This window comes from Microtus oregoni, unplaced genomic scaffold, assembly GCF_018167655.1.
Source record: "Microtus oregoni isolate MIOR12 unplaced genomic scaffold, Mior012 000020F_ref0000438, whole genome shotgun sequence".
NCBI classification, from domain to species: Eukaryota; Metazoa; Chordata; class Mammalia; order Rodentia; family Cricetidae; genus Microtus; species Microtus oregoni.
The window spans coordinates 31,364,868-31,391,597 of NW_024543079.1; the positions used below are offsets into that span (position 1 = coordinate 31,364,868).

At 36.7% G+C, this 26,730-nt stretch overlaps 1 protein-coding gene across 2 annotated transcripts in view; it reads left to right on the forward strand.

Moving 5' to 3' along the window:
* Pak5 (p21 (RAC1) activated kinase 5) overlaps nt 1-26,730 on the forward strand; it is a 260,580-nt gene that overhangs the window by 92,914 nt on the left and 140,936 nt on the right. Inside the window, exon 2 of one of the 2 annotated variants that reach the window (XM_041670909.1) lies at nt 19,524-19,672. The exons of the other annotated variant lie outside the window; for it this stretch is intronic. The gene's annotated coding sequence lies outside the window, so the exon portion shown is untranslated. The remainder of the gene's footprint in view (nt 1-19,523; nt 19,673-26,730) is intronic. 2 annotated transcript variants of the gene reach the window in all.

The window sequence follows — 26,730 nt, forward strand, 5'->3', positions numbered from 1 at the left end:
TGGTCTTAGCCCCTTTGCTCATAATATTGCTATTCCATCACTATGACTGGACTCTATTTCAACCCAGTGCTTAGCTGTGCTAAGTGCATCTACTTCCATCAGTTACTGGGTTCTATGATGACAATTAAGGGAGTCATTAATCTGATCACAGGAGAAGGATAGTTAAGGTACCCCCTTTACTATCACTTAGATTCTTAGAGTTGTTAATAATTATTTTACCCTTAAAATATAAAATGTGGACAAGAGCTCTACGTTGGCTTGAGATACCAAAACATCAAAAGATGGTCAGAAGCAGAAACTGTGACTTTCATAGAGAAGTATCCAAGTTTGATCAGGTCTTTGCTCCCATTTCTGTCTTCCCTGAATCCAGACTGAGGCACAGTGATAAGGCAAGCTTCTGTCTAGAGAATTTTCTTTTAAGAGAACTCTTTTGTGCAGTAAAAGTCTTTTTTTTCTAGCAGGCAGGAGTTTCCTGTTAATCAAAATTGCACACTTACTGACTATTCCCAAAGTTGGTGATTCTCTTTTACTCAGAAAGGCTTCGACTCAGACCCCTACAATGCAATGGAGTACAGCAAATTTACTGGCTCGTTTTAGCAATGATGCCAATTATTTTTTGAAATAAATTAAAAATATTACTTAGTCTTGGGCAAATGTAGTTTACCTGCTTCTGAACCTTTGTCATTTAAAACTCAGCTTGCACACAATGTAAGGATGGTACTAGAAATTCTCACAGCTATCATTTAATAGTGTTTTTCTGATTATAAATAATAAACAGTGTTTTGATACATGCGGGATTCCTCTTATCAGTCTATCACTACCACATGAGAGATTAAATAATGAGACCTACCTAATCTTTGCCGTGATTAAGTACCATGGGGTTTCAACACTGCAGAAGAATAGTTGAAATTGTTCACTCCACACCATATTTAGGAGGCAACTTAAAATTTCATTAAGGTAATCAGAGGTACCTACAAGAAATATCCCATTTAATTTACGGGTCCTACCTGGCATTTCTTACTCACAGGATTCCAAAAAGCCATGTTCTGCATGGCTTTGGGGATTGACCTAACAAGGACAATGAATGAATGAAAGGGCAGACACATAGACACGGGTACTGAAAAACTGGGCTCTGGTGGGACATGATCACTCTAATGGCTCACTTGATGAGCGGCACCTGCCACAACAGCCACCTGGAAACCCAGTGTGTCCATCTGAATTGAGGAAGTGGGTTTGTTGTACACTACTAAAGAGTTGAGTGCATGATAAGCAGCTGAATGAGGAGTAGGATTAGTTAATTTCAGGAGGGGGTCTCTGTAGATGAACAATCTCAGGTTGCAGTCATCAAGAAAAGGGAAGCAGTGATAGATAATTTCTGTATATATCATCAGCATTTACACTGGGACCTAACAAAGACTTTCCATCTTCTTTCAAACTCACCCAGGGGAGACTTTGCCATTTCCCTGGGTTTCTTAATATGACAGTGTTCATGCTATCAACATATTCCTGCAGGGCTTCATCTGCTCCCCATACTAAAGCCTGGTCTCTATTATGCACTAATAACCCCAAGAATGAGAACTACCATGAAAAGACATCAAAGATAAATCTTGGAAAGTAAGGATAAGAAAAATCTGAAAAGAAGACATCAAAGAAAAACATTACATCATTGCATACAGAAAAGCAAAACTAAGTATAATACCATAACTCTAATTAGATACACCATTAATACAAAAGAGTAGATCCTCTGAAGTACTGAAACAAAAAATTATCAATCTAAAATTCTGTAGCCAAATGTATTTACAAAATTGAAGATAAAGTAAAAAAAAATATTTTGAGATAAAACAAAACAACCTTGATAGAAACAATAAAAAGAAATAGCTAGCCAATGATACTCATTAGCTTAATGTTATCAGTAATTAAATTCAATACAAAAAGATTAAATATCTTATTAAAAGGCAGAGATAGCAGTTTGGAACAAAAAATAGCAATGCCCATGTGTTACTCATTTAAAACCTTTTAAAATGAAAACTAGAGTAAATCTAATGAAAAAAATGGAATATATATGTTAACATAAACAAACAAAAGTTTGGATGCTGTATTTTGGAGCAAAGAATATGAACAGGAGTAAAGCAGGCCATTTTACAACAATAAAGGAGGAAATTCGTCATGAAAATAGAACAATCCGAATTACATCTCTGTCTCACAACAGAGATCCAAAACATAAAACATCAATGATGTTGCAAAAGTAAGGAGAAATAAAATACAGGGCGTCAGTGTGGAGGCAGTGCTGTTCAGTGGCTAAAAGTGCAGAGAGAAAGTCAGTGTTAATTTCAGTAATGACTAAATACAAGAATGAACCCAGCTGAAAATGGGCAAAAGAGTTTGGAAATGTGCGTGAACAGATACTCCATGCAGATGCAGAGACGGTAAAGCTATTGAGAACACACCTCAGAGATTGCTCTTACCACTTATGTCATGAGAGATTTGGTTAATAAGTAGTTAGTTTCTTTGCAAAGTGTACATTAAGTTTTTAAATTTTGATATGACTTTATTTTTTGAGGAGATTCAGTGGGGATTTATTTCATCTTTGTCTATATAATTTTCACCAAGTTTAGTAATTTTCTCAGCCATATTTTTAATTTTTAAAATGTCCAAGGGTGTACATGTGTGTAGTACATAGATCAGTATGTGTGCTTCCACCTTAGTTTTGAGAGAATATCATGCTAAACATGGAGCTCTCTGTTTTGGCAAGGCTGGCTGACTAACAAGCCCCAGGGAGCCTCCTGTCTCTTCCTGATCAGTGATGAGATGGCAGGAATGTATCATCATTCCTGGATATTCCTGGAAAGTCTTTTAGATGGTGCTTAGAATCCAAAATCAGGCACATCCTTGATCTGGCAAAGCAAACACTTCACTGTCTGTGCCATCACCTGAACCCACTCAAATTTTTTCTCCTATATGTTCTCGTCAGAGAATTCATTACATCTATATTAGGTCACGTGAAATTATCCCACAGGTCACTGATATGCCATAATTTACTTTGTCTCTGTGTTGTGTTAAATAGTCACATATTTATTTCATGATATCTGTAATATATATATGACAGCAGGGCAAGGTGACTCAGTATGAGGAGGGTCCCAAAAGCCAAAAGCAAGAAAAGAGTCAGAGACCAAACAGAAAATCAGCGAGCCTAAATGGGACTCACCTAGATACTCTGCATATGTGTTACAGCTGTGTAGTCTGGTCTTCTTGTGGTATTCCTAACAGTGGGAATAGGGGCTGTCCCTATTATATTCTTTAGACCATTGATTTGATTCTTTTCCAAGCATATGAAATACCATTATAATCACAGCTTTAAAGTCCTGGATTGCTAATTATTATATCTGTGCTAGTTATGAACTGATTTTTGACTAAAGATATATTTTCTTTTTATTGGTCTTATTTCCTGGCATTCTTACAGATTAAGAGTAGATGCCACATTGAAGGATGTTATACTTAGGGATTTTAGAATCTTGTATTCACGCTACTGTTTTGTATACTGGATATTGAGCCCAAGGCCTCGCATATCGCTAAGCATATGTTCTACTACTGTGATACACACAGGTCCCAATTCGTTAATATCCTTAAGCTTTGTTCTTGACCACAATGAAGTTCCATGAAAGCCGTGGGACACTATTTAAAGTGTGTTTGTTAAAACCATGTAAGAATTGTTGCTTCAGATCAGTGGCCTCTTCACACGTTAGTTTAATTCATAGCAGAAGATCAGACTTGGTGAGATGTCGTTCATTCAATTGTTCAGTCAGGGTGAAAAAAAAAGAAAAGTTGGTAACTATGTGAGGTGATAGATGTATTTATTGTGATGAATACAACACAATGTATATGCATGTCAAAACAACTTATACATCTTAATATCCACAATATTGACTTTTTAATTACATATATTCACAATCTCAGCATCAACATCTAATGCCTTAGTAACATTCATCCATCAAAATATGTAATTATGTATTTAATTGTTTAAATTAATTTGAATTATTTTCTTTACTAAGATATTATTTCTGTGATGCTAAAGGGCCATGTCTGATTAATGCACAGTTCACTCTCCAGTTCCTAACAGTGTCTGTCCATTTAAGCTCTTGGTAATACTTTAATACTTGTTCGAAATCCTTCTAAGAGACTAAGTATAAGAGTCCAGTAAAGCAAAGGAAAAGATACACTTTTAGGAGATACATATTGTCTCTTCCAGATTATTCTGCTAATCTAGGGGTATAAATAATAAAATCTGATAATTGATTTTTCACAATGATCATGTTTTCTTTCTCTTTTAAATTTATTTATTATTTATCTATTTATTTATTTGTTTATTGGATCGTGTTTTCTTAAAGAAGGATTCCATAAAGCTTTAAGCTAACTGCAATATAGCATATTTAAATGATTTCATTTTATTATTTACTACCCAAAGATTTTTATTCTGGATATGAGTTTAGGTATGATCAGAAGCAGATGAGAGAGTAGGTAGAACCAGAGGGAAGATACTGACAGAATAGCCCCCTTAAGAGTATCCTGAATTCTCTACAACCCTTGCATGGAATGCAATGTAAGAGAGGAGAGTAGGTGGGGCCCACATAACAAGTAGGATCATCAGCGCTATTGGTGGAATCACGTTCTCAGCAGAACCCAGGTAACTGTACTGTATCACACAGATCTGGCAGCAACAACAATGGTAGTTTGATCCTGCAGTGATGTGGACTCCAGTGTCAGCTCTTTTGTTCTGAGATTGTGTTTCTGCTTGTGCTTTGATTTTTGTTTTTGTTTTGTTTTTCAGTTTTTCTATATTGAAAATGTGAACAATTTGTAATCAGAGTTTTTAAATATAGTACATTTCCCACTTATTTTAGATATAATTATTGGTGCTATAATTTCAGGGAATACAAATGAAAATCTACCCTAAGAGGTACCCATACCAAGTATTATTGGGTGAACATATAATCTGGCAGCAGCTTAAATGCTTAAAATGCTTTATTGATGTTAGTGCACACCCACTGCTCTAAAAGAATTTTAGACTTACAAACAACTTTAGTTCATACCTTTGTACTTTTGTGGACAGCATTAATTTTTGCCTAGAGATTTTATGACTTATTAGTATTCATCCTAATCTCTGTACCTTCTATTCAACCTATTAAGCCTACAGATCATTTTAATGATTCAGTTGACCCTAGAGAAAATTTTTGCATGTCAGTCTTTAATTCAAATGAATTTTCTAAAGATTAGTTAGCATCTAAAGCTTATTATAAAGTTGTGACATTAATTTTTGATATTTTATATTCTCTTTAAACTTCCTATATTGTTTTATTATTCATGTTACAGAATATACATAATTGTGTTTTTGTTATTTGCTTTGGATGTTTAACAAAATCTCAAGGGGTTGTACTCTGTCATACTTACAGACTACAATATTCCTTTATGCTAAATAGCTTAACTGCAAATGAGCCAGTTGTCAGTAATATACTTCATCTCCATTGCAAAGTATTTCACCATTTTCCTCTGTTATCACTGTCATTACAAAGGTTTCTAAATAATCACAATAAATCATAGATTTATTGGGAATTGTGGTGTCAAATTTCAGACCAAGTAATCACATATGGTCTAATTAATATATATTAATGATTATTCATTAATATATTAATAGTGCATACACATTTCAATATGTATAAATTCCCTTCATACATATATATGAACACACATATATATACTAGATATGCATATAGGTGTATAAAGAGAATTCGCATATGTGTATAAACAGAATTTATTAGAATAACTTACAGACTGTGATCCAGCTAATCCAACAATGGCTGTATACAAACAAAACCTCCAAGAATCCAGTAATTCAGTCCACAAACCTGGATGTCTCAGTTGGTCTTCAATATTCATCAGGTTTCCAAAGAAATAGGCTCTACTGCCCGAAAGGAATGGATTTGCCAGTGAACGCAAGAGCAACCAGGCAAATAGCAAAATTCTCTTTCTTTCATGTCCTTTATACAGGTGACCAACAGAAGATGTGGCCCAGATTAAAGATGGATCAATCTTTCCACTTCTTAAGATTGGCATTCAAAATGGTTCTCTCCACTTCAAGTGATTTAATAAGAACAGTCCCTCACAGGTGTGCCCAGTCGCTAGGATTTTAGTTCATTCCAGATGTAGTCCAGTTGACAGTGAAGACTAGTTATCACACATGGATACTGAGACCTGCTGGTGCAGATGCCATCAAAATCAAATGTGTTTATTGTATGTATGACCACGATACAAATACCTGACCAAAGGGTATGAAAATCATTACGTTTTTGTCACAGTGGGAAAATAAAATTTATTCTTAAAAAATCGTTCATATTTTTAGTTCTGTGATTCACATTCATGGTTCCCTGTCTGTCTATTAGATAGTGCCCTTTACGTATAGTATTCAGAGTTTATTAAAGAGGTAAGTTCCACAAAAATCTGTTGCTGAATAAAGCCATAGGTTCTTGGTAAAGTTGTGTCCACCTGAGATTTTTATCAAATGTTGATGTCCACAGAACTCCTGAAGTTTTGTTTTTTTGTTTTTTGGGTTTTTTTGCCTTATTTCATAGCATAGATTTCCCCCATCTTGGCTCTCATTTGGCCTTGGAGAGACATTCCTACCCACCACCCAGATACTTCTAATATTGCCAGGGCTGGTTGCTTATCAGAGTGTGATTTTAGTCACATCCAATTTCACACACATACCCACACAATCTATCTAAATAATTTCAGGGTCTTCTGTTGAAGCCCCATTCAGAAACACCACCCTGGATGGGGAATATCATGACTATGCATGGGTGGGTAGCCCTTCGCTCTGCATAGCTCTCCCTCTTTGTCCTTCTCTGCACCATCATTCTCTCAAGTCCAGTGTCACAGTCTGCCACGTGTCCAATGCCCAGGAAAGGCAAGCCCAGGTCCAGATGACAGGTGCTCTCCCCTTCAGAAAGAGGCAGGAGTTCTCAGACTCCTGAAACGTCACCAGGTTTTGAGGGGACCTATTTTCATTTCCTCTATCAGATTAAATTTAAATTACTCAAATCCAAGCACTTATGAATTAAAATAGCATTATGTAAATTAAAATAACTAGTAGTGTATGACACTCTGAATGATTCCACATGTCCATGATTTCACTTAGCTCTCTGACAAGGGTGTGAGGGCTGCCATTTCCTTGGACTTATGTTGAAGAAGCTCACGTGCAGAACAGTTCAGTCAGATAATTAAAAAATATATAGCAAGTTCATCTCAATGGATCTGGAACCTGGTGCAACCAGTATATAAAATCATAAGTGCTTTTCTACCAGATCAGAAAATCAGTCTATCCAAACCAGATTTTCGCCTTGATTTTCTGTATAAAGAATCGTTAATCCAAAAATCAAAGTAACCCGTTATCTGTGGTCTACCAGAGAACAGGAGCATTTACCTGAGAATTCAGTTTCCAGTCCTTGAAAGGCACAATCCTTCCACTGTCCCGGAGGAGTGAAGGGGCCAAATACCCAAGCAGGGCTTTATTCAGGAGGAAAGGTGAACATATCTTTTTAAAAACGAGCTTCATTTTTGTGTGAAAAGAGAAACAAAATAGTGCTCAGTGAGAATTTGAGGTAATCCAGGTGCAGCATGCAGCTCCGTGGGCTCTGAGAAGTTTCCCGGGAGAGGTTTCCCTCTGCAGGTGCATAAATAATTAATACAAAAATGTGGTCCCATCTGCCATAGTTTTCAAGCTTTGAATGAAAGAAGATCCATTTCTGAGTGGACTATGTTTTCAACCCCATCCCCATGTTCTTTATTGAGATGTTGAATGTTTTTGTTATGTTGCCTCTCTCTGGTGGAAGCAGAGCACACCTCCTTCTGCTAGAGAGAGGAGAGGATGGAATTTGGAGCTCCAGCTATAAATATTTCATTTTTGCAGAGGCAAAGATCACAGAGGGGCAAATGAGGAACAGAAAACAAATGGGAGGTTGCTTACAAATCCTCAGAGGAGGAGTGTGTAAAACTGCTCCTGCCAGCTTGCTGTCTGCTCAGATTTTACACTGTCAAACTTGGTCACGAGACCGTTTTGTACCCCCTTAGCGTGAAAGGGAGAACACACATCTGAGAGTGCTAACTTAACCGTGTTAGGGCTGGCAATCAGAGCGGCTGCGCGGTGGGTGGCGCTGAATATGTATTTTGAGAAAGATGGTCTGTAGTATTTTCTTAGAAAGACTGTATCCTCATGAAAATAACAATTGAAGAAATAAATTGGGTGTTAGGCTTATTCAGTGAAATCGACTTTTTTTTTTCTCCTTGCCCTTCAAAGTCTGCAGATTATGCCAGGCAGTGGTAGCACACACCTTTAATCCTAGCACTTCTGGAGGCAGGGGGATCTCTTGAGTTCAAGGCCAGCCTGGTCTACAAGAGCTAGTTTCAAGACAGGCTGGCTCTAAAGCTACAAAGAAACCTATCTTGAAAAAATGTCAAAAACAAACAAAACAAAAAGCGTGCTGAGTATTAGAAGACTTCAAGCTGATGGAATTAACATCCTTTGTGATTACAAAACTATTTTGAGTCATGTTTTCCTCACATAACAGCACAGATGCAACATATCAAATCTGCATCTATCCCGATATGGTATGATAGACCACGACCTCCTGAAAAGTTCCTGTGAACACCCTCCAAAAATTACTTCACTCAACTGCCAACTGAGATAAACCTGACACACAGGTTACACCCTAAATAATCTGATCAACAGTGCCCCCATTCAGCAGGAAGCAGTTTGGAGAGAAAAAACTGCGCCCATGTTCCCAAAATATTGTTTGTAAATGTTCTTTTACATTTAAAGGGGGAAATGATATAGGTATGAGTAATTTGCATTGGTGTGGATTTTACAGTCAATTTTGTTATATGTAAATGTATTTCTGATCTTAATTAAGGTATTGTGATTGTGTAGTTCATTTAAAAATGTAATGTATAATTAAGAAATATAGGTTAATGGTTAATCATCAATAACAGTCAAGCTTGTAGTCATGTTAGTTAGATTTTCTAGATATATAGAGATACATTTCAGTTAGATAGACATTCTTCATATCTTTCAAAGACTGCAGAATATGGCATTTAATGTTTTAATAACTTAGAACTTTTCATGACAATGAGACATATCTGCTCCTGGTGGCACCAATCTACTTCGAGAGGAAGCTGGGCATCGAAGAGGATCCTTATGGAGTTGGATAGCCATTTGGGCAAGAAACTGCTCTTGCCTGGACTGTTGCATAAAATGGACACAGAGAACCCACAGAGAGAGGACTGCTGAACTTGCCTAAAGGTGAGACGGTCTTTTGGGGTTCATGACTCATGAAAGAGTCTGTGAGACATTCTGCAGGACACAGCAGATAGTGACTGAACTGTCTTTGAAATTTCCTGCTTCATGGAAATGTCTGCTGGATACTATGGGCCTGAAGGCTGAAGATGGATGCCCCAACCATACAAAAGAACTTTGGGTGACTGTCCAGGCAGCAAGATGTCTCTGTCATTTCTAGAGTTTTCTTATTTCTTGTTTACTTAGGTAGTATTATATCCTTCTGGAGTCTTTGATGGAGTTGAAGAATGAATAGATAGTTATAGTTTTCCTTAGTTATGATAAAAGATAAAATAGATATAAATATTGTAACTGTAATTCTTGCTTGATAACTGTTTTGCTATATGTAATTTTACTATGTTAAAGTTAAAGCCTTTCTTTTTTGTTTAAACAGAAAAAGGGGAAATGATGTGGGAGTGATTTCTTATTAATAAAGAAACTGCCTAGACCCATTTGATAGGCCAACCCTTAGGTAGACAGAGTAAACAGAACGGAATGCTGGGAGAAAGAAGCTGAGTCAGGGAGTCGCCATGATTCTCCCACTCCAGACAGACGCAGGTTAAGATCTTTCCTGGTAAGCCAGCTCGTGGGCTACACAGATTAATAGAAATGGGTTAGATCAATATGTAAAAGCTAGCCAATAAGAAACTAAAACTAATGGGTCAGGCAGTGTTTGAAAGAATACAGTTTCCGTGTAATTATTTCGGGTAAAGCTAGCTGGGTGGCGGGACACAGCCCACCGCTCCTTATTTCAACAACCGTGCATCTCTGTGTACAGCAGGGATGGGGTGAAAAGTACGTGATGCGGCAGATGCTATCAGATTCTGGGATAGGGAGTAAAGAGACGATACAGGCCTTCCTGTGAACACCTTAAAGCATATTTGCCACCCTTCTATGTGATATGGAAGACAAACAGCATGGCTATAACAGTGTCGACTAGAGAGCTGATGGGGAAGCTGGATTCTGTTTTACATAATGTAGAATTTTGAAGTTTTTTGTAACTTGCCAACATGTCGATATCTCAATGTTAAACACCATTTTATTGACGTTTTTGTACCTTTTGAAAATATGCTACATGATACTCTGTGTGCTCAGTACTGAGAACTCGAATTACCACAGAACCCTTGAAAACAAAGTGTTCTTGACTGGGAACTTCATACACAGATACTGCAACCACAGAGATATCTGTTTCTTCACTGGACAAAAATGTAGATGAGCTGGGAATTATTCTCTCTCTCTCTCTCTCTCTCTCTCTCTCTCTCTCTCTCTCTCTTTAAATTTCTACCCCTGAGCTAGGACTTGTAAAAAAAAAAATCTTTCTTCTTGAGTGACAGGTCCCTGGTTTTTTGTTTGTTTTGGCTTAGGATCTAATTTAACAACAATTGTGGGGCCTGACTTTTACCACTGAAAACATCAACTAATCCCTTTTACTCTTTACTATAGGCCAGTGGTCACTTCCATTTTATCCATAAACCACCCTATACTCCAGAAAGTCATATCTGTCCTCGTTATTGAAATAAGTCAGTGACATAGGGAACAACCCACACCTCAAATAGTGCAGGTAGTAAAAGAGAGAGCCTGTGTCTGTACTGGAACTGATCCCCTAGTGAAGGTGAGACATGTAAACATTTAAGCTAGTTGGAATCAAGACCTCCCATTAAGACAGGCACTAGAAACAGGTTCAGCATTAAGGCATACATTTATCTGAATGTAGTCCACTGAAAATTCAAATTTAAATTTAAGCCACTAATGGTAAATTGACGTTGACGTTATAAATGATCTATAAATAAAGGTTTTGTTGAAAAATGAATTTTAACGGTGATCTGGCATGTGTCAAAATTAATTTTGATCTCTTTATTATTTGACTAATCTATTTTCAACATAACATAAATATGTTAAGCAACACTAAATCTTAGAAATGAAATATAAAGCAAAAGATGATTAGTTATATAGAAAATTTAATGTAATGATAAACCATAAAATTTGCTTCATTAGCTTTGTTTTTCTGGGTCACAAGTTATGCTTTTGTAAAATATGTTGAATTGTCTTTTGCTGTATGTTGTGCTTACATGTTTCAGTCAACCATAAAACTATCTTCCAAGACAAGGTGACTTGTTTTCTGATATCCAAAAATACATGAAAATATTACAAGACCAAAAAGTATTCTAGCCAATTCTGAATTCATTCAAAGCACATATGGGCCTTTTAAGACCATATTCCTAGGAAGTCTTGCTTACCCAAGATGTTACTGATAGTAAATCCTGCTGTTCTTGGCCAGGAAAGTTTACCATCCAGTATGTGCTTTTGGTGGGGGGGGGCAACGTTACCAGGTAATTATTTCCCATGAACTACAAATTAATCAAGGTTAAAATTCAACCGTTTAAAAAATATCAAGAAGTAAACTTAACTGGACAGATTCTGAAACAGCTTTAGAATACAAATTCTTATTTCAAAAGAGTTGTAAATAATTTTCATTGAAATAGAAAATAGGCAAAGTGTGATTTTTTTATTATGTCTCAGAATGTCAGAGGTTTTGCAAAATGAATTATTTCTGCTAAATGCACACACTATTTATCCTGGTTAGTTGGTGGATATGATCAAATAAGATAAGAAAAACATGGCACAATATTCAGTGGGTACACCAGATCAGCCTGAAATGAATAGCATCAACTGTCACGCTGGAATTGTACCAGGAAAACTTCTTTGTTCACATCTGAAAACTGACTGAGGGATGAACAACACCAAGCAAGAAGAAAAGACACATGGTCTGGAATTTATCTTTCTAGTGTGATAGGAGAAAGTAGCTGTTTTTAATACCTGTATCTTTCATGATGCACATCAAAGGTAGATTTGATTTCTTCTTACCCTGTGTCTTAGTTGGGTTTACCATTGCTGTGATGAAATGTCATAACCAAAAGCAACGAGGTGAGGAAAGGGTTTATTTGGTTTAAGCTTCCACATCTTAGTCTATCACTAAAGGAAGTCAAGACAAAAACTCAAGCAGGCTAGAACCTGGAGGCAGGAGCTATTGCAGAAGCCATGGAGGGGTTGCTAAGTGATTTGCTCCCCATTGCTTGCTCAGTCTCTTTTCTGTTCTTTTTTTGAAGTTATTTTTTTCTTATTTTATTGATTTTATTGAGCTATATATTTTCTCTGCTCCCCTCCTCTATCCTCTCTCATGGTCCCCATGCTCCTAATTTACTCAGGAGATCTTGTCTTTTTCTACTTCCCATGTAGATGAGATTCATGTATGTCTCTCTTAGGGTCCTCATTGTTGTCTAGGTTCTCCAGGATTGTGAATTGTAGGCTGGTTTTCTTTGCTTTATGCTAAAAGCCACTTATGAAGGAGTACTTATGGTATTTGTCTTTCTGGGTTACCTCACTCAATATGAAGTTTTCTAGCCATCAGAGAAATGTAAATCAAAACAACTCTGAGATTCCATTTTACACCTGTAATAATGGCCAAGATCTAAACAGAGAACTCTCAACAAAGGAATCTAAAATGGCTGAAAGACACTTAAGGAAATGTTCAACATCCTTAGTAAGCAGAGAAATGCAAATCAAAACAACTCTGAGATTCCATCTTACACTTGTAAGAATGGCCAAGAACAAAAACACTGAAGACAACCTATACTGGAGAGGATGTGGGGTAAAGGGAACACTCCTATATTGCTGGTGGGAGTGTAAGCTGGTTACAGCCCCTTTGGATATCAGTATGACGATTTCTCAGAAATTTGGGAAATAATTTTCCTCAAGATCCAGAAATATCACTTTGGGGCATATACCCAAAGGATGCTTAATCGTACCACAAGGACTTATGCTCAACTATGTTCAATATAACATTGTTTGTCATGGCCAGAACCTGAAAACAGTCTGTTTTCTTATACAACCTAGAATGACCAACCCAGGCAGGGATGGCATTACCCACAATGGATTGCCCCCTCTACCATCAATCACTAATTAAGAAAATACCCTCCAGGCTTGCTCACAGCTCTTATAGAGGCTATTATTATTATTATTATTATTATTATTATTATTATTATTGAAAAATTTCTACCTCCTCCCATTTTCCTCCCCGTCCCCCTACTCCTCTCCCCCTCCCCCCACTCCTTTCCCCCTCCCTCTCCAGTCCGAAGAGCAGTCAGGGTTCCCTGCCCTGTGGTAAGTCCAAGGTCCTCCCTTCTCCATCCAGGTCTAGGAAGGTGAGCATCCAAACAGGCTAGAGGTTCCCTTCTCTCAGATGGCTTTATCTCGTGTCACATTGACATAAAACTCGCCAGTACACCCTGTTTGTCATATTTATTTACTTGGCAATACTGTGCTGACCTATAGCAAGGTAAAGAGCTTTAAGATGTATAACTCAGGTCCAGCCCAAGTATACACAGTTGACTGTAGTGATATTTTGTTTGTGTTCTAACAAATAAAGCTTGCCTGACCATCAGGCTGAGGACAGGATTGCCCCTTCGGTCGGAGCATTTGTAGAGTTAAAAAGTCTCTCTAGTGTCTGGCTGCACTGATTCTCTGATCCTTCAGCCTTCACCCTCTAGTATCTGACTCTGGGTGGGTTTCATTTATTTAGGCCAATTAGAATTCATGCTACAGATAATTATCATTATTTGTATATTTCATAATTGCAAATCTACTGCATGGTTTTTCACATTCTTGTTGTTTAACGTAGTAACTTCACTGTTTGAAATGCTGACCTCCACACTGTAATACGGAGATGAAATTTGGTGCCTTTAAGCAAGATGAGGTTTTGATGCACTCCATAGAGATAATATGTATTAGGTAAGTTTCATGTAGGTACCAGTTATGATGCTGTTGGCTGTTGGTGTAAATGAATCAACAATATGGATCAAATAAAGTGTCTTTCAGCAATATCTGTTGAAAGAAAACAAGATTATGCAGGAAATGTTGATTGAGATCTTGCTACAAGCAGTTCTCAGACCTCCAACTCCATTTTCCCCTAAAAACAATGATTCATTTCCAACTTCGTGTTTATGATGACTGTCACAAAACAGTACTGCAAATAACAGGAAATGACTGTATTTAGGTGTACAACAGCTTTATTGGTTCTTTGTATATCTAGTTATTAGTTCTCTGTCAGATGTATATAGATGACAAAAATTTTGTCTCAATTTGAAGGCTGTCACACAGAAGTTTCGTAACTCCTTGGGATCCCATTTGTTTCTATTGCCACTATTTCTAGAGTAACTGGTGTACTAGTTAGGAAGTCCCTACTTATGCTTATATACATGGAGATGTTTCTCTGGCTTTTTCTTCTAGCACTTTCAGAGTTTCACGTCTTATAGTATTATTTATTTATTTATTTATTTAAAATTCTTTTCATTTTGCATACCAACCCCAGTACCCATCTCTCCCCTTCTCCCATCCCCAGCCTCACCCCATCTCACCCCCATTCACTCCTAAAGAGAGGGTATGGCCTCCCTTGGGTAGTCAACAAAATCTGGCATAAAAGCCTGAGGTAGGATCAAACCCTTCCCGCCTGTATCAATGGCGAGCAAGATATCCCACTGTAGGGAATGGACTCCAAAAAGTCAATTCATGCACCCAGGATAAGTTCTGATCCCCCAACTGAGCCATCTCGACATCTCATGTTTCAATCCCCGACCCCTCTCTTCTAGCCCCCTCCAAATTTACACAGGATATCTGAACTATTTCCCTTTCCTGGGTCCTTCCATTTATGCCTCTCTTAGGGTCCTCCTTTTTTACCTAGCTTCTCTGGGGTTGTGGATTGTAGTTTGGTTATCCTTTGCTTTATGCCTAATATCTACTTATGAGTGAGTACATACCATGTTTGTCTTTCTGGGTTACCTCAGTCAGGATGATTTTTTCTAGTTCCATTCATATACCTGCAAATTTCAAGATTTCATTGCTTTATTCAGCTGAATAATACTCCATTTTGTACATGTACCACATTTTCTTTAACTGTTCTTTGGTTGAGGGGCATCTAGATGTTTCCAGGTTCTGGCTATGGAAAACAATGCTGCTATGAACATTTCCATTTCTTTTAAGTTTTCCAATTTTGTGCTATACATGTTTTTGAAGTATGATCTAATGATTCTCTGGATTTCGTCAGTGTCTGTTGTTATGCTCCCTTTTCATTTCTGATTTTGTTAATTGGGATATTTTCTTTCTGTCTTTTGGTTAGTTTGGATAAGAATTTGTCTATCTTGTTGATTTTCTTGAAGGACCAACTCTTTGTTTCATTGATCCTTTGTTTTGTTCTCTTTGTTTCTATTTTATTCATTTCAGACCTCAATTTGATTATTTCCTGTGCTATACTCCTCTTGGATGAGCTTTCTTCTTTTTGTTCTAGAGCTTTCAGGTGTGCTGTTAAGTTGCTAGTGTGAGTTTTCTCCATGTTCATTATGTAGGCATTTAGTGCTATGAAATTTTCTCTTAACACTGTTTTCATAGTGTCCCATGTTTTGGTATTTTGTACTTTCATTTTTGTTGAATTCTAGGAAGTCTTTAATTTCTTTCCTTATTTCTTCTTTGACCCAGTGATGATTCAGTTGAGTGTTATTTAGTTTCCCTGAATATTTAGGCTTTCTGCAATTTGTGTTGTTGTTGTTTTCTAACTTTAAGCCATGGTGATTCAATAAGATACAGGGAATTATTTGAATTTTTTGGTATCTATTGAGATTTTCTTTGTGACTGAGTATGTGGTGAACTTTAGAGAAGGTTCCATGAGGTGCTGAGAAAAGGATATACTCTTTTGTGTTTGAATGGAATATTCTATAGATGTTTGTTAACAAGTACATAATTATGACAATACTAGTTAGTTTTATGTCAACTTGACATAAGCTTAAGGCATCTGAGAGGAGGAAGCCTCAATTTAGAAAATGACTCTATAACATATAATAATCAAAACACTAAACATATAGAATAAAGAAATAATATTAAGAGCTGCAAATGAAAAAAAGCCAAGTGGTGTGTAAAGGTAGACCTATCGGAATTATACCCAAATTCTCATTGGAAACTGAAAGCCAAAAGGTCCTGGACAGATGTTCTACAGACACTGAGAGATAACAGATGCCAGCAGAGACTACTATACGCAGCAAATCTTTCAATCACCACAGACGGAGAAAAGAAGATATTCCATGACAAAACAGATTTAAACAATTCCTATCTACACATCCAGTCCTACAGAAAGTACTAAAAAGAAAACTCCAACCCAAGGAAGTTAGCTATACCCACAAAACACAAGCAATTAATAACCTCACTCTGGCAAATCCCAAAGAAGGGAAACATACCAACACTACCACCACCAGTAAAAAAATCAAAAGTAAGAAGATTTAACTAACTTTGGTCATTAATATCTCTTAATGTCAATTACTCAATTTGCCTCTAAAAAGACAAAGGCTAACAGAATGGGTATGAAAAATGCTGTATAGAAAAAACACACCTCAACCACAAAGAGAGACATTCCTTCAGAGTAAAAGTTTTCAAAATATTTTCCAATCAATAGACCTAAGAAACATGCCAGTTTAACTATGCTAATACATAACAAAATAGATTTCAAATGAAAATTAATCAAAAGAGATGGAGAAGGACATGTCATTCATCACAGGAAAAAAATTGTCAAGATAAAGTCTTACTTCTGAACATTTATGCCTCAAATATAAGGGTACCCACATTAGTAAAAGAAACATTACTAAACTTTAAATCACAATTCAAGCACCACACATTAAAGTGAAAGACTTCAACACCCAACTCTTTCCAATAGACAAGTCTGCCAGACAGAAACTTAACAGAGAAACAGGGGAGCTAACAGGTGTTATGACTCAAATCAACTTAACAGACATCTATAGAACATTCCACCCAAACACAAAATGATATACTTTCTTCTTCACACCTCATGGAACCTTCTCTAAAATTGAGTACATATTCGGTCACAAAGCAAACCTCAACAGATACAAAAAAAATTGGAACAACTCCCTTTATTTTATCAGATCCCCATGGCTTAAAGCTAAAATTCAACAACACTAATTAAAGAAAGCTTACAAATTCATGGAAATTGAACAATGTTTAACTGAATCATCCTTGGGTCAAGGAAGAAAGAAATAAAGAAAGAAATTTAAGACTTCCTAGAATTCAGATCTTCCATGAAAAAGGTCACAAACCTATTGGAGTTGGTATTTATAAGGGTGAAAGGTGGAGGAGAACTAGTTGTAGTTTTCTCCATGTGGATGAATAACTTGGCTTTAGAGCACTATTTGCTTAAGAGACTATATTTTCTTCAGTGGATATTTTTGTCAAAAATTGGGTCATTGTAACTGTATCAGTTTATATTTGGATTCTCTCTTCTGTGTCACTGATCTTTGTGTTTGTCTTTATGCCAGTACATTCCTATTTTTGTTACTATGTTTCTGTAGTATATTGAAACCAGGTATGACCATACCTCCAGCAATATTCTTTTTGCTCAGTATTGCTTTATCTATCCAAGGATTTTTATGTTTCCCCGTGAATTTTAAGATTGTGTGCTTTTTTCTGTGACTAATAGAGTTGAAATTTAATGTAGATTGCATTGACTCTATATATTGATTGCTTTGGGCTATATGCTCATTTTAGCAAGATTAATTCTTCCATTCCATAACTATGTAAGATCTTTCAATTTTCTAGTGTCTTTCACAACTTCTTTGTTTAGCATTTTAAAAGTTATTGTTGTAGAGGTGTCTTGGGTATTTTTCTATTGCTATGGTAAAATACCTCCCATGACAAAAAGCAACTCAAGGAGGAAAGGGTTTATTTCATCTCCCTGCTCTATATTACAGTCCATCATCAAAGGAAGTTAGGGGAGGAAACTGAAGGCAGGAACTGAAGCAAAAGCTGTGGATTAATGCTGCCTAGTGGCTTGCTCTTCAAGGCTTGTTTAACCCGCTTTCTTTTAGAACCCATGGGTAGCATCACATACAATGTACTGAGCCCTCCAATATAAATAAATCATGAAACAAGAAAATGTTCCAGTCTCGCCCACAGGGCACTCTGGAGCATTTTATCCACTGATGTTCCCCTTTTCCAAGGACTCTAGTTTGTTTCAAGTTAAGAAAAAACTAAGCAATACAAGTCATCCCTCACATTCTTGTAAGGTTTATAATAAGAGATTTGCAAGGTAATTATGAATGAGGTATTTTTTGTAATTTTTAGAGTGTTTTTGTATAAAGGAAGACTATTGATGATTTTCAAGTTAATTTTATTTCCTGCTAGTTTTCTATAAGTGTTTGACAGATTTAAGAATTTTAAAAGTGTTTATATGTCTTTCAGTATATATACACAAACATATATGTATACACACACACACACACATATAGCACTTTTATTTTTGTTTCTTGTCCTATCAATCTAGCTAGAGATAAAAGATTTTATTGAATAAAAATGGATAATGTAGCCAGTGTTGTCTTGTTCTGATTATAGTTCTGGCTATAAGGTTGTCATAGATAGGTTTTCATGTTGAGATGCATTTTTTTATTCCTAGTTTCTTCATGGATTTTATCATGATGGGACATTAGATTTTCTCAAAAGACTTATGCATTACTTGACATGGTCCTTTGATATATCTTGAGTCTATTTGTGTGATGTATTATATTCACTAACTGTCGGGGGGAACATTGGAAGAATTAGACAATAGAGACAGCAGAAAGAAGGGCCTTTATGAGTAAAAATCAAACTCAAAGCATATTGTACATTTGTGTGAAAGATATCATTGTATGAATGGTTAGCCATGTACAATATGTGTTTGTATATTTGTATATATGTATATATACACACATGTACACATAAATAGTCAGACAAACAGCCACTGGGTTTATTAGAATAGGCCCAAGATTCTGGCATGGAGGGCATATTCCCTGCTCCTACATGGTTCATGTGAAGATGAACTCACAATGGAATGATTATACAGAATTAAGAGAATCTAAAGTACAGGTGAGGACAAAGTACTAAGGGAAGTTAATCACCATGTTGGCAGTACTCTGAGTGGCAAAATATTGCTTAAGAATGTAATAAAAATTGGAAAAATTATATAGAAGAATGTAAATGAAGGTATATGTACTTATTTATAAAAAGAGCATAATGTTGGTGGGTTTTGAGTTATGTTGGTACCATGTTGTTACAGAAATACACTGTGATGAAATGCTTCTGTCTGTTGCCAAAATGAACACTGAAGAAAAATGAAGAAAACTGAAGAATTCTGCCAAAAAGTTGCACAACTGAAGTAGCCAAACTCTTCTGGAGTCTTTTATCCACAGCCATCATTTTAAAAAAGTAAGGAAATATATTATGACTTTGCCCTTTTAAATTTTTGTTTAATTTATACAATACTAAATAAAACATAAAAATTCAGTTCTTAACAATAAAGTGTTTAATGGTTCACTTCTGCATGTTTGCAGTGTGCTCTGGGCTCTAGGAATACAGTAATAAATTAAAACATGAAAACTGTGGTATTGAAGTAAGCGGCAGTATAATGTTGGAAGGGTTAAGTATGTAAATGAGTAGGAAGAAAAAATAGTAGTCACTGATTGTGTTTATGAACATGGTATACAGTCTGGTAAGGCAAAGCATGGAAGAGAGACTACTTGCAAATTGTTCTTTGCTTTCTGCATGATTCCTGACAACTGGACACGTTGTTGCAGAAATATCTGGAGGTGCTGACATTACCTTGTGTTATTATGATCGTTTTATGTTTTTCAAATATAAGCAAGCTATTTTATTTGTGTGCATGGGCTCTCTCCCCCTACGGCAGTGTTCAAAATATCAACCCTGGACATAGGGATGATGAGATTTTTATAGCTTGGGTGGTAGGGGATTTTCCAAATGGGGAATTTGTCAGGCAAATAAGGGGTGGTGGGAGGTGGGGTTTTACAGAAGCAGAATATAAATGTAGAAAGTTGGCCATAAAAACCTGAAACAAAGGCATGGTTACGTGGCAGCTATAACAAAGTGATCACAACCTCTTGAAACAAAGTCATGGTTGTCATTTCCTGGAAAAGGCAGCACAGAATCATTAATAACTAGTGTAATAAGTGAGCATAGATCAATCTTTAAAGAACAGATTTAACCATAAACAGAAATGAACCTAGTTTGTCTTTACTATAAAACTGCTTTTAAGCCCAAGATGGGGGCAGGCTGGTTTATCAGTAGACCCATGGGAAAGCAATGCCTTGGGAGCATTTGTCAGGTTTAAAAGATTAGGTTAAGAAACCAACAGACTGGAGAGGGAGGGGGAGAGGAGTGGGGCGAGGGGGAGAAGGGTGGGAGGAGGGGGAGGGAAATGGGAGGCTGGGAAGAGGCGGAAACTTTTTTTTCTTTTTCTCAATAAAAAATTAAAAAAGAAAAAAAGAAACCAACAGGGTAAGTCCTGGAACACAAGACTGGAGAAGAATGGCAGGGAAACAGAGACATGAAACCAATGCATGTGAAAACTGAAAACCAAACCACGTGTTAACTAAGCAAACAAAGCAAAGACAGGTAATCTCCTTCTCTGTCACTCTGTCTCTCTCTGTCTCTCTGTCCCCCCAAACACACAAGCACACATGCATAAATACACACACACATATGTACACACACATACACACACCTAGTCATTCTTAGCTGCAGTCATTGCATTCCAAACTTAACTATGAGACTGTGCCTCAAAACCAAACAAAATCAACAAAACTAAAGTAAGACAACCATTTATGAGTATAGATTCATGGACAAATGAAAACTTAGTTTGAGGGTAAACGGAAATCAAACAACAAGAACTTGGTATCAGTTACCCAAGAGAAGAAAGAGGCACAACTGCTAAGGAAAACTACCATTGAGCAGTATAAGAATAAGAATATAGAAAAGTAGGTTCCAGAAATAGGAATGTAAAAATACAGACTTATAAAGTTGTAAGCCTAGGAGAATGAGAGCAGACTTTCAACATCTTTTTTGAGTAGCTTAAGGATTAACTATTAACAGTGGGTTACTTTGCTTTACGACGTATAGCTCTGTTTTAAAGGCTGAAGTGGCCCTCTGCAAACTGGGGGTTCCTATGCAAACTGAGGGTCAGTTTTTATAGATAATGCCCCCACTCCTGGGCATGACCAGCATCTTACTTAAGCCAACTTTTTATTATTGTTTTATTGAATTATATTTTTTAGCAGCTCCCCTCCCTTCTTCCCCCTGCTTTTCTACCCTCTCCCCTGATCCTGTTCCCAATTCACTCAGGAGATCTTGCCTTTTTCTACGTCCCATGTAGATTATATCCATGTATGTCTCTCTTAGGGTACTCTTTGTTGTCTAAGTTCTCCGGGATTGTGAATTGTAGACTCGTTTTTCTTTGGTTAATTTCAAAAAAGCACTCATGAGTGAGTACATATTATATTTGTATTTTTGAACCTGGGTTACTTCACTCAATATGATGTTTTCTAGATCCATCCATTTGCCTGCAAATAAAGGTGTCATTTTTTTCTGCTGTGTTGTACTCTGTTGTGTAAATGTACCACATTTTCCTTATCCATTCTTCAGTCGAGGGGCATTTAGGTTGTTTCCAGGTTCTAGCTATAACGAATAACGATGCTATGAACATAGTTGCGCACATGTCATTGTGGTATGATTGAGCATCCTTTCTGTATATACCCAACAGTAGTATTGCTGGGTCTTGAGGAAGGTTGTTTCCTAATTTTCTGAGAAATTGCCACACTGATATCCAAAAGGGCTGTACCAGCTTGCACTCCCACCAGCAATGCAGGAGTGTTCCTTTTACCCCACAGCCTCTCCAGCATAAGTTGTCATCAGAAATTTTTAATTTTGACGATTCTTACAGGTATAAGACGGAATCTCAGAGTTGTTTTGATTTTCATTTCTCTGATGACTAACGATGTTGAACATTTCCTTAAGTGTCTTTCAGTCATTTTAGATTCCTCTGTTGAAAGTCCTCTTTTTGTCTGTACCCCATTTTTTATTGGATTATTTTTTTTCTTTTTGATGTCAAGTTTTTTGAGTTCTTTGTATATTTTGGAGATCATTCCTCTGTCAGATATGTGGTTGGTGAAGGTCTTTTCCCATTGTGTAGGCTGCCATTTTGTCTTGTTGATAATGTCCTTTGTTTTATAGAAGCTTCTCAGTTTCAGGAGATCCAATTTATTAATTGTTGCTATCAAAGTCTGTGCTACTGGGGTTATATTTAGGAAGTGGTCTCCTGTGCCAATGTTTTCAAGCGTACTTCCTACTTTCCCTTCTATGAGTTTCATTATGGTTGGTTTTATGTTGAGGTCTTTGATCTATTTGAACTTGAGTTTTGTGCATGGCTATAGATGCAGATCTATTTTCATTCTTCTATATGTTGATATCCAGTTATGCCAGCACCATTTGTTGAATATGCTTTCTTTTTTCCATTTGATATTTTTTGTTTCTTTGTCAAAAATCAGGTGTTTATAGGTGTGTGGATTTGTATCTGGGTCTTTGATTAAGTTACATTGGTCCTCCTCTCTGTTTTATGCCAATACCAGGCTGTTTTCAGGACTGTAGCTCTGTAGTAGAGTTTGAAGTCAGGAATTGTGATGCCTCCTGAAGTTCCTTTATTGTACAGGATTGTTTTAGCTCTACTGGATTTTTTGTTCTTCCATATGCAGTTGAGTATTATTCTTTCAAGGTCTGTGAAGAAGTTTGCTGGGATTTTGATAGGTATTGCATTGAATCTGTAGATTGCTTTTGGTAAGATTACCATTTTTACTATGTTAATTCTAAATACCCAGGATAATGGGAGATCTTTCCATTTCTGGTGCCTTCATCAAGCTTTTTCTTCAAAGATTTAAGAAAGAGAATTACAGACCAATCTAACTCATGAACATTGAAGCAAAAATACTCACAAAATACTGGCTATCCAAATTCAAAAACACATCAGAAACATTATCACCATAATCAAGTTGGCTTCATCCCAGAGATACAGGGATGGTTCAACACAGGAAAATCTATTAATGTAATCCACCATCTAAACAAACTGAAAAATAAAATGATCATCTTCTTAGATGCTGAAAACACGTTTGACAAAATACAATATCCCTTCATGATAAAGGTCTTGAAGAGAGCAGGGATATAAGGAACATACCTAAATATAATAAAGAAAATATACAGCAAGCCAACAGTAAACATCAAACTAAATGGAGACAAACTCACAATGATCCCACCAAAATCAGAAACAAGACAAGGTTGTCCACTCTCTCCATATCTATTCAATATAGTGCTTGAGGTTCTAGCTAGATCAATAAGACAACAAAAGGAGATCAAACAGATACAAATCAGAAAAGAAGAAGTCAAACTCTCATTATTTGCTGATGATGTGATAGTTTACATAAGTGACCTCAAAATTCTACCAAGGAACTTCTACAACTCATAAATACCTTCAGTAATATAGCAGGATACAAAATTATCTTTAAAAAATCAGTATCCTTTCTTTATACAGATGATAAATGGGCTGAGAAAGAAATCAGAGAAGCAGCACTCTTCACAAGAGCCACAAATAACATAAAATATCTTGGAGTTACTCTAACCAAACAAGTGGAAGACCTGTATGACAAGAATATTATGATCATTTTATACATATGATTTCTGCTTATACAAGAATTTTTCAGAGAAATGCAGGAATGAATTATGTTAGGATAGGAGATAAAGGTGACAAAACACCACAGTTTCTTGGAACTAAGGATTTCCCAGGATTCAAGGTGATTTTTGCTAAAAATAGGGTAGGCTCGGGCAAAATGGTATAACTGATCATTGCAAATGCATGCATGCCTCTTTTATACATGCTATAAGCTTTTTCCCATGGAAGTGCATTCACAATGCCAACAAGCAGTCTGTGAGTGTTTCCATTCAACACTGTTTTCTTCATGCCGTATGTTCTCAACATCTTAACTTTTGCCAATCAGTTGAGTGTGAAATGGAATCTTGCTGTAATTTGATTTCCCTGGTTACTAATGAGGTTTGGCATCTTTTCATGTATTGTTCGCTGTTTGGTGTTTGCTCTTCTGTGAAGTACCTTCCTTATTCCCATCTTGTTTTCCTATGGGTTGTGTTATCAGATTCATCTTATGCACCTTGTAAGAGTCTCTCTTGGTGTTACCGCCATTTACACTCTATAGCAGTAGCACTAATAGCATTTTAGATTGAATAGTTCTTTTTGTGGGATAGCATCATGATTAGCAGTCTCCTTGGTTCTTACCCACTATCTGCAATAGCATCCCATTTGAGAGAATAAAAAAACAAAGCTCCTACCATAAAAATATCTCTAGTCCAATGGTTCCCTGGTTGAGAATATCTAACCTATAGCTCATCATACAAACTCCTATCAGAGAGATGAATGAGCAATGAATAAATTCCCTTTCCATTTCTCCTTGACAGGCTCTTCTAAAGTCTACACATCTGCATTTGTTCAGAGATTGTTTCAGGTTATCTAACAGATGCATTTGCTGGCTACTGGTGCTATAGTTCTTAGAAGTGTAATGGCCAGAACAGTAACATATCAAGTTGTCTTCCCGTCTTGCCCTGCCTCTTTGCCTATATCTTCTCTCCCCTTTCTTAGTATTAAATATTTCAATTCAACTGTTAGCACCAACTATTTGTTGTTGGGGCCAATTGAGTCCTGGCCTTCAGCTGCTCTTCCCTGCTAGAGCCTTCTAATTGAAGTTACTAAAAGCTGTGCTTCGCCAAGAGGATCAGAGGATGGGATTTTTACCTGTTGGCCATTGACTGCAGAGTATTTAAGCCTCCATGGTGCTATTAAAGGGGGGGGGGGGGGCTTTTGTACCAGCGATTAGAGGTCTGTGTGTTGGTCTGTCTCTGCGTGTGTTTCCTCAACCTCCAGCAAAGCTCGCGAACTGGATTCTAGCACATAGAGTGCAGACGGGTGGGGGGGGGGGACAATTTGTCCCAGCATTTCTCAAGAAACTCAGCTAACACAATCAGTTGTAGTGAAGGAATCCTATACATAAGATTTGAACTGGATTACAACCTGTCAGAAAACAATAAGAATAACATTTTTAGTGGTAAATTATGATGAAAAGAAAGCCTGGCATATAGCTGTATCACATTTACTTAGTCTTTCACCAGTACCAAACTGGGCTATGGCTCAGGTACATGTTAGGTGTTGGGAGTATTAAGTAGCTTGTCAAGGAGGAGGGCTGCCTGTGACCCACGTGAAAAAGAATATTACATTGTTAATTGCCAATGTGAGGTGTGCTGTGAAAGACAAAGGGCATGTTCACCCAACTAATAGCATTCTAATCTCTAGTGATTGCAGTATAGACAGTATGCAAAGCCAAGACTAGAATCTGACCATGAGGTTAGCAGAACTGTACAGGAGTCCATGTACATGCTTTGTATGGTTATCCATTTAAACTCAAAGCCATTGTGACCAGTGTCCTGAAACCTAGGAGAAGTTCATTCGCATAGATGAGCTTGATAAACATTACAATACCAAGCTTCACCAACCTATAATAAAAGAGAGAAGCAACCCTTCATTTATAGAGGTCAGCCTCCTTTGGTCACTGGTTATATAGGAATCTCACCTACACCAATCAAAATTACCTTAAATGATCATTTAATTTAATTTAATTTAATGATCTTTGAAAATAATTTTGATATCCATTTGAGTTTTCTCTGTTACCCCCTAGAACCCAATAACTAGAATATAGTCTCATGAGAAAAGAATCAGTACTTCCTCAGGAACAGATTGTTCCCTATCCTCTAAAAATGGAAGTATGTGGTGAATATGTGACATACAAACCATGAAAACCCACTTGGGAATAGACTGTGAGCATCAGAATTGGAGTAGGGAGGGATAACATTAGGCCAGTGAGTTCTCACACAGACATACTTACCCATAGCTGAAGATCCAATATCTTGTCAAACATACTTGAAATAGATTCTCGTAGATTTCAGGATTAGTTCTGTAAAACCTGTGTTCTATAATGGCTATAGTGGTTTAAATGAGAATGCCCCCTTAGGCTAATATATTTAAATACTTACGTATTTGAATAGTTTGGAGGAACACCAGCCAGTCAGCCAACAATCAGCCAGACATGGATTTTTCATGTTTAGGGTGTTTTTAAATTTTCTTTGAATATTCTAGATATTAACTTTCTAGAAATGTTTCATCTAATACTGTAGACTGTCCATTGCATTAATTAACAACTTCCCTTTCTATACAAGGGTATCTTTTAAAAATTTCACAAGGACTATCCTTGTCAGATGTTGGCTTACTTTTTGAGCTACCATAATCCTATCTAGAAACTCCTATCTATGACTATATTTTTGTCATAATGTGACAATCTTGATGTGTACCCTTTATTTTTCCTCTA